Source organism: Solanum pennellii, chromosome 6 (assembly GCF_001406875.1).
Source record: "Solanum pennellii chromosome 6, SPENNV200".
NCBI lineage: Eukaryota > Viridiplantae > Streptophyta > Magnoliopsida > Solanales > Solanaceae > Solanum > Solanum pennellii.
In genome coordinates this window covers 32,643,351-32,652,189 of record NC_028642.1, presented here as the reverse complement: position 1 = coordinate 32,652,189, position 8,839 = coordinate 32,643,351, and the positions used below count along the sequence as shown (strand labels likewise).

General features: G+C 33.6%; 1 long non-coding RNA gene across 2 annotated transcripts; it reads right to left on the bottom strand.

Annotated features, from left to right (window-relative positions):
* Positions 1-539: 539 nt before the first annotated feature.
* On the bottom strand, positions 540-6,268 carry LOC107021777. 2 transcript variants are annotated; one of them, XR_001457074.2, is made up of 4 exons: positions 6,022-6,268; positions 4,564-4,688; positions 3,803-3,910; positions 540-774 (listed from the first exon to the last, which is right to left on the bottom strand). It is a non-coding gene; the product is annotated as an uncharacterized LOC107021777 (long non-coding RNA). The 2 variants fall into 2 exon arrangements; XR_001457075.2 differs by lacking the exon at positions 3,803-3,910 and having other exon boundaries at positions 6,022-6,263.
* Positions 6,269-8,839: the final 2,571 nt, after the last annotated feature.

The window sequence follows — 8,839 nt, the reverse complement described above, 5'->3', positions numbered from 1 at the left end:
CATCGCTAAAGGCTTTAATAGTCATTCATACGAATGCTGGTAAAGATTATTTTAATTTCCACTAGGAAGAGGCTTTAATGACAATTGTTTATCGGCAATTAACGACAAAATCCATTCCGAAAAATAAGTGTATCTATATTTTAGCATCTATTTTAAATTGTCACTAAATCTTTTTAAAGTGCCACTAAAAATTATAACTTTTACGACTATTTTGTAGTGATAATTATAATGGTCGCTAAATTCATTATTAAAATGGCTAAATTCCCGTTTTTAGCATCTATTTAATTGCCGCTAAATTCAACTATATTGACACAAAAAATTCCGTGCTTTAAAAACTTTTGTTTAGCAATAATTTTAATTACCACTAAACTGATTTTGAAAAAGGTGTCATTCGCTCCTTTTGTGTCCATTTTTATTCTTAATAATACATCCAATTCAAAGAAAATATTTCTTTTTTTCAAACCATAAAGGTACCAAAATAAGTACTGGTTATACATATTTAGCAGTACTGAAATTGAAAATACAAATTAAATATTCCATTATTAAATTTTCTAAAAGAAACATAATATATTTTATTATATCTAGAAAAACCAGATCAAGTATCACTCTTTATATAAATAACAACTAAAATATAATGTTACGTGTTCAAACTACATTGTTGATGCTTTTAAGTATTCCCATCAAATACCCGCATAACAAATTTCCTAATGATTAGCCCTCAATTCTGCAACTCTTCATAGATTAAAGCTCTTCCATGTGATCATACTTTAAGACCTGTAATAAAAATTAACAAATGTCCAAAAATGAAATCTATATATAAGAAAGCATATAACAAGGTCACAATGAAGTATAACATGTGTATAATTTCGTAGTTTATAAATGGAAAAAATGTATAAGTACCCCCCTAACCTATGTCCAAAATTTCAGAGACAGACTTATACTATACTAAGGTCCTATTACCCCCCCTGAACTTATTTTTAAATAATTTTCTACCCTTTTTCACCCTACGTGCCACAAGCTTGAAAAAAAATGTTAACACGCGCTGGTCCCACGAGATAGTGTCACGTAGGCCAAAAGGGGTATAAAATTATATATAATATAAGTTCAAGGGGTAATAGGACCTTAGTATAGTATAAGTGTGTCTCTGAGATTTCAGGCATAGATTGAGGGGGTACTTGTGCATTTTCCGTTTATAAATTAAAGGGAGATGACACCTAATTATTTGTATAGTGAATCAAGACTTATTTAACAATATATGTTAAAAGTAATTACATTAGTAGTATACATAACCTTATTATTCTAAATAAAAGAGTTTATGTGCCCTTCAAAAATAGTACTAAGACGGTTACTAGCCGAACTTAGGTTAATAAAAATCTAGACTAGTGTAAGTACTAAGTAATTAGATAACAAGTGAATGATGAACCTTAAGAAAGCATTTGTATCTTTCAAAATCATTAGGGAAGTATTTAGATTAAAACTATGTATTTTGTAATGAAGATCTGGTACTAAATGTTAAAGAGAAATAACCACTAAATTGATATAACTTACCTAAAGGTTCACTCCTTAAAAGAATACAACCGCAAGTGTTTAGAGTTCAAACTAGATAATTCCTCAACATAGAAACTAATATTCTAAGGTCATTGTATAAATATTTCTAATTATAAGCTGGGATTAAACTTATTTTTGAACTATAAGCTCAAAAACACTTATCCTCTAAATTCTCAAGTATTTTGTAATAGGTATCGGGACTTGGAAAAGTCAGTTTCTACTAAAAATATTCTATCGTGTCATGAAAAATATGATATCATAGTAAAGGGAACCTAGACCGTAATAACTAGTCATAACTGAGTAGATTTCAATATCTCCTAGCAGTGGAGTAGGCTTGCTAAGCTTCCTTCAGATTTATTTAAATATAACTAACTATTCATTCTTACTATTGACTACATAAATTAACCTATTTTAAGTGACACTAACTTAAAAGCTAGAAGACATATTCCTAAAAGATTAACCCAAGACTGTTAGATATTAAGGTCATTCCATCTAGTTGTCATGCTATAAAAACCACGCTCGATGCTTTTTCTTTCGCCTCAGACCAAAATATTAATTTTAATAAGTAAAAACAAAAAACTCAAAATTTTACCTTCAATAGGACAAAAGTTTTGTTACGCAAATTGTTCACATGAAGGAAAGCTCTTGTACGGATAAATATATTTATTTCCTTTTAACATATAAGCTATACCAACGTAGTTCTTCTAAATTTCTTATTGACAATTTAAAAAATGTTTCGAAGGTTGAAAATGAAGTTCCTTACAAGTGTTGGCCCTATTACACTCATTCGATCTACCCACAGTACTCTAGCAAATAACGTCATGCAATTCACAATCCTAACCTCAAACGTCATTAACACATTGGAACAATTTCAACACATTTTCTTGTGGGGCTCAACTCCCATCATTGTGAACTTCATTTAGTCGAATGGACTACAATTAAAACTCCTAACATTCATGGTGGCTTGGGAATTTAATCTCTTTCTCAAATAATAAGTCTCTTATTACTAATCTTGAAGGAAGATTTGTTCACTCGCGCTCTGTATTTTAGGCAAAAAGCCTTACTGAGCATTATATTCCTTGAAATGCTTTGCCCAGAAAAATTGTTTCCACCCTTTGGAAAAATATTTACAATGGCTGGTAACTTGTTGCATAAGGCTACAGTGGGAAGTTTCTAATTGCCAACAAATAAACTTCAGGGACAACCCTTGGATTTCCCCTAATTATATAATCCATGATCAAATTGTGGGTCCCTTACCAACACATCATGATTAAGAACCAAATTGCAGCCTATATTGGCGCGAACATGAATCGGAATCTCGCTTCCCTTCTTTTAGATCTTCCTCTTCTTTAAAAGGATAAAATTATCTCCTACCTTATTCCTAGATATCTGCACTATAAGGATACCTATATTTGGGGCCTGACTTCCACAGATTTATTCACAACCAAGTCCTTATATAATGCTTTATTGTCACTAACCGATAATCTTTCTTTATGACTTCCTAATTTTCCATCAAATGGATCTAAAGCTACCTCTTCTATCAAAACTTATCGACTACCATCGGCTAACTCGTCATCAGCGTTTCCCCACGACATAGTACCGACATTGAAATGGCATAGCCACATTTGCTATTTGTTTCCAGTGCAATTATACAACTGAGACTATTTTGGTCCTCATTATCTCATAATGTCCATAAATGCTCATAAAGTATTTCCTGTCACTTGGATACCTACTCTGATTCTTTCATTCCATCCAATATATTCCATCATGTTTCTACTACTACGCTTCTGGCTTTGTATTTTTGTCGTAATGGAAAAATCATAACAATTTTTAACAATACTTCCAATATTCTTGATCACAAAGAGAATATCTCAAAAATTATTTAACTTTACAGTTTAGGCCACAAGCCAAAAACTATACCTGATTATATGCCTATATGGCGTACTTGGCTGCCCCCCTAACCCAACACCTTTAAGTTAAATACTAATGACCCTTTACAATGGCCTTAAGGTTTCCATACATAACAACTTAAAACCTTCAGCCATTGAGTTCGATGTCACTCATGTAACTCACCTTTTACACTCTCCCACTTTATCATATGCCCACATTATGCATGATTGCAATTTGATACTCCATCAACTCACTGAAGCATAGTGCACTCGTAAAGGGAAGTTAATAGCGTGGAACACATGCTTGCTAAATCAGCTTCAACTAGAAATGTTTTGCATAAGATTTCTATTATGGAAGAACTCACCTCCTTTTGTACGAATGACACTTGGCGAATAGGCTGAGGCTACAAAAAGGCGTGTACAAGCTGCAACTCTTTCTCCCAGCCATAGATATAGTTTTAATGTCCTTTTACCTTGCATAAATTTTCCACCATCAGTAGGAACTTTTTGGTGTAACTAAGACCCATCAGGTCTCCCATGGCCACCGGCCACTACTCTATGTACTCTTTTAAGGTCATAATATTATGTTTTAATTATTCGTTTAAAAACAGAGAGTATCTCAAATAGGTTATGTATTCCTATTACCTAAGTTGATAAATAAACAAGAGACATAGAACTCAACCAAGAAAATATCAAAGTCTCGAGCTAAGTAATAAGGATGTGAGAAAAATATGTCTTGAAAATTCTCAACAAACTAGATATTCAACCTAGGCGTTTCAACAAATAAAGCAAATATAAGCAAGAAATTACAAGAGTGAATAAATTAAGTAACAAAGTTAGGAAGATAACCAAATATCAACTCCCTTCTTAGCACTCAAAAAATATTTCTCTATAAGTTAGAATCTAAAATTTACCTACATGACTATATATATATACAACATTTACTTCTATATCCCTTTAAATAAAGAAAAACATACATATTCATTATTTGATAAACAAAATCTATGGGTATTATATCATTAAAAGATGGTGTTAGGCATGAATTGAAACAATGACAAAATGAAAAATAGAACTTGTTCACATAAACATCTTAGTAAAAATATACTGGACTTTAGGAATTTAGTACCTTTTAGGCATTGTTTCTCACAATTTATTTGTTCAGAAAAAAATTGTATAAGCTTCCTTTCATAGATAACTCTTTTCCAAAAATAACTCATTGATAACAATCCCATCATAAGCATAAAAGAAAATCTGCATCAAAACGATACAATATATAAAAGACTGCTTTTCAAAATAATAATAAAAAGATTGCACACACCATCTTTTTGTCCATTCTTTTCTTTTTCATGCAAAACTAATCAAGAGGTCCAAAATGGTCCTGATATAATTTCTGTATGATCGGAGAAGAACTTAAAGTACTCATAACCTTCATTGATGGTAAAATAATATTTAGCAGTGACCGAAATTATCCATCCATAACTCAAAATTATTGCATACTTTCATAAACCAACCAGCTCTAAAAAGACCGAATTTCAAGAAAGGATATATTATGTGTACTAAACCACTATAGAGTGAGATACAACAACACTGAAACTTTTTGACGTATCTATGCGGACCATCTCGTTGTTGGTAGTTTAAATTAAAAACCAAATCGTACAATCTGTAAGTTTGCCTCATCCAAGAGATCAAATTTTTTTTCATGAACCCAAGAGGAAAAAGAACCACAATAAAAGGACATAGTTAAGTCTACTGGGACATAAACCAAGTCATAAATCAACCGAACGTTTCTATTGGTTGAAACTTCTTTGAACTTGGACAAAGAACTAAATAAAAGTCTCAACCCAACAAATATAAGTTTGATTGACCAGTCTTAACATACCCCGACACCATACTATTCTAACATAATTTACATTTTTCATAGGTATATTATCAAAAATCCGTCTGGCTACCATAAAATGTCGACATCTAAAACACATTTCTACTAATGCATTCCCGATAATATGATTTAACCCTATATCTTCAAGAATAAACTGATGAATTTCTATCCCATGTTTCATGTTTTTCAATTTAGTGGATGTTCTACTCACAACTGTAGTTTCATCAGACTTAACACTACTTTTCTACCTCTTCTTCTAGTAGATACCAACAACATCAGAAAAGTTACAATATCTAGGAAATCCAAAAAATAAATATGTCCCATGCAATGAAATTTCTCTAAGGCATTTTATCGAACACCAATTCAAACTCCCCACACAACCGGATAGAACATACACATCCATAACAAAATTACTGACACAGATATCATACAATACACATATCTCAACGTATATCCATGAAACTTTCACCTTCCTCCACCATTTTTAACTCTCTAATATACTTAAGCCAAATCTGTATTTTTTTCTAATCTGCAACATAATTTTGCATAAAATTCAAGATGGGTATTTAAAACAACATTTCCATTAGAGAATGTTGAAGAAAAGACATAAACAATAAAATTCCTTTATATTTTGAACTCTTTCTCAAACTATTTACATCCAACCTTTGACAAAAAGATAGATAGAGAAAAAGAGTATAGATAAATTACCTGATAATGTTGAGATAGATTACAAAAGAGAGAAGGTGATTCTAGAGATGTATGGTTTTGTGGCTAGCGATAAGAGACCATTAAGAAAGCCTAGATCTTTAGTCGAAGAGAATTGAGTAAAGGCAGAGAGAATTTTTTTTCAATATTTTTGGAGAGTGAATTTGCGGTAGAGTGAGGGAATATTTTGCTGGGAAAACTTTGGAGCTTAATTTGGAATTTAGTGATTGTTTTTGCGGGCCATTTGTTTTTAATTTCCACCTGAAAAGAATTCTTTTATGGCCAAAGTTAAAACGTCATTAAAATATGCATATACAAATTTATATCTAATGGCAATTAGCTTATGGACACTAAATAATTTCCACTAAATGCTTTCTTTGTAGTAGTGACACTTCGTGAGTTGAGATGTTGTATCTAATGTACATCTAGAGATGAGTACTCCTCGTAAGTAGAGAATGAGTTACTTAAAATCAATCTCTTTATGCCTTAACTATGTGCCCACATAGGTATAGCTAATGGAGATTCCATGTATACGCTAAGAGAATGAACCTACCCTAAGCAAGTGGGGATCCCTCATTCGATAGAGGTTAATAATATCTGGATTCCATGTCTAGCTCTCGTGGTCTATGTCGGTTAAAGTCATTCCCCAAAAAGTATGTAATGAACTAAGTCTTCTAAAGAGTGTACTACTTATGGATGGTGGTGCTATGGGACACTATCTTTCCATTGCACGAGTAGGCACTTAAAAAAGGAGTCTTGGTGTGTCTTTATGTGTGATTTAAATGAGTTATGTAACTTAATGTCTAATGTCAAGAAAGTATGTTAAAGTCATGTCTTGTGTGATGAAGTATGAAAGATGAATGTGGTGTGCCTAAGTCCATGAAATCCAAAAGGAGCACATTGTGGGAGTAGTAATATGGGGAGCTACTTCCACATTGCACTTTGTTTGACTTGTAGGTCCACTTGGAGAAAGGAACTTATGTGAAGTTCTTAAATGTAAGTATGTGTTCTTTAATGTTTTGGTGTAGAGTGTGGAATTGTTACTCATGCGAATAATCCTATAATGGGTAGTCTTGAGGAGCAGTTAGGTGTGCATCAAACGGATTGTATGGGTGGTTCCTTCATGTCTTACCTTAGTGAGTCTTAGGATAACCTTGGTTAGGGAAACTTCAAATGAAACGAGTTCACTATTTGTTGAAATGAAATGGGTTCACTGTAATGTTTTCTTAAGTTCACTGCAAGTTGTCCTTTGTGCTAAAATTATGGAAGTCCTATTTTATGTGTTTAATGATGATTTATATGTTATTTTACCTATATATGAGTGAAGGTTTTACTTAAGTTGCCTGAAAGCTTATTTCTATTAAAATATCTTCTTTTTCATGTTTTGCATAATGCCATACTTAGTAAAATGTTTATACTAACCCCATACTTTTCTATACTCTATAAGTATAGGTTGGAGGCTAGTTGAAGATTAGATGGCAATCTTGGGAATCAACTCTCTAAAGACTAAGTATGCCCTCCTATATTCGAGGACATAGTCATTATTTCTCTAGTTCTACTTCAATACTTGTATAAGACATATTATGTATTTTTATTCAATGTAAAGGGCTGTGTCCCTAAGATAGTTAAGTAGTGTCTTTTAGTTGGCTTGTGATGATGAGACTACTCTTTAGTTTATGAAATATATTTTATTATTATTAATGTCGTGAAAAGTTTTAATTTCGCACTACTTTTCATGTCTTATGCAATGAATGATAGCTTAAAGGCTAGTACAAGACCTCTGAAGGGTCAAGTACGCAATTGTTCCGACCCAAGGGTTGCTCCATCTTCTAGGGGGTACTTTCGGGTCATGACAGCAATAGTCCACCCTGTAATACCCTAAAACGAACTAATGTGAACTAGAGCTTCGTAAATGTTTCATGATTTAATCTTGTGTTAAAATGGTTTATAATGATGTTCTTAGGCAGAGTGTGAAGTTTGGAGGTCAAACGTTCATGACGTTTGGAAGGTATGCCTTAGAAAGTGCTTGTTGTCTTCATGTGTTTTAGTGAGTTTTACGTGTTCTTTTTAATTGACATTGATGTGCGATGTTCCTAAAACCTAGATGACCATGTAATGGGGATTAACGTACGGATACGACCCCACCTAGGACCCACGAGGGTCCCTAGAAGAGGACCCCATCCTTTTGGTAGGAGGTTGCCATGCAGTGACCAACGACGGACCGTTGGTCAACCAATGACAAACCGATGGTCAACCAACGGCCCATCGACCTTGGGCGTCGACTGGCCCTACAAGTCTAGCCAAGTCTGCACATGTTAGAGCTTCAGTCCCAATCGATGAACCCCATCTAAGGGTCGTCGATTGGAAAACGGTATGTCTGTGAGTGAGAGTAGGTGGTGCCTGCCAAAAGCTCCAATTTTCTGCCTTGGCTTGGGGTGTTTGGTAAATTCACCCCAAATTTTTAATGAACCATGGATGAATATTTTAGGGTCTTTTAGGTATATTAAGGTGGTTCAAAAACTAACACCTAATTTTAGACTTCATTTCCTAAAACATAAAACCCACTCTCAAGAAAGACTCTCTCACACCAAATAGAAGCTTGGACTCAAGGAAGGGCTTGGAGGGCCGGTGGTGGACGTTTCTTCATAAAATATTCATAATTGTCTGTAACGACCTGTTTAGTCGTTTTGAGCTGCAGATTTTATTTCTGGAAAAACTGTGTGAGTCGACGGAACACACGACGGACCGTCATGGACACGACGGGCCGTCGAGGGTGTCTCGTTCCAAAAGACTTAGACTTCTGAAATTTGGGTACTGAAAT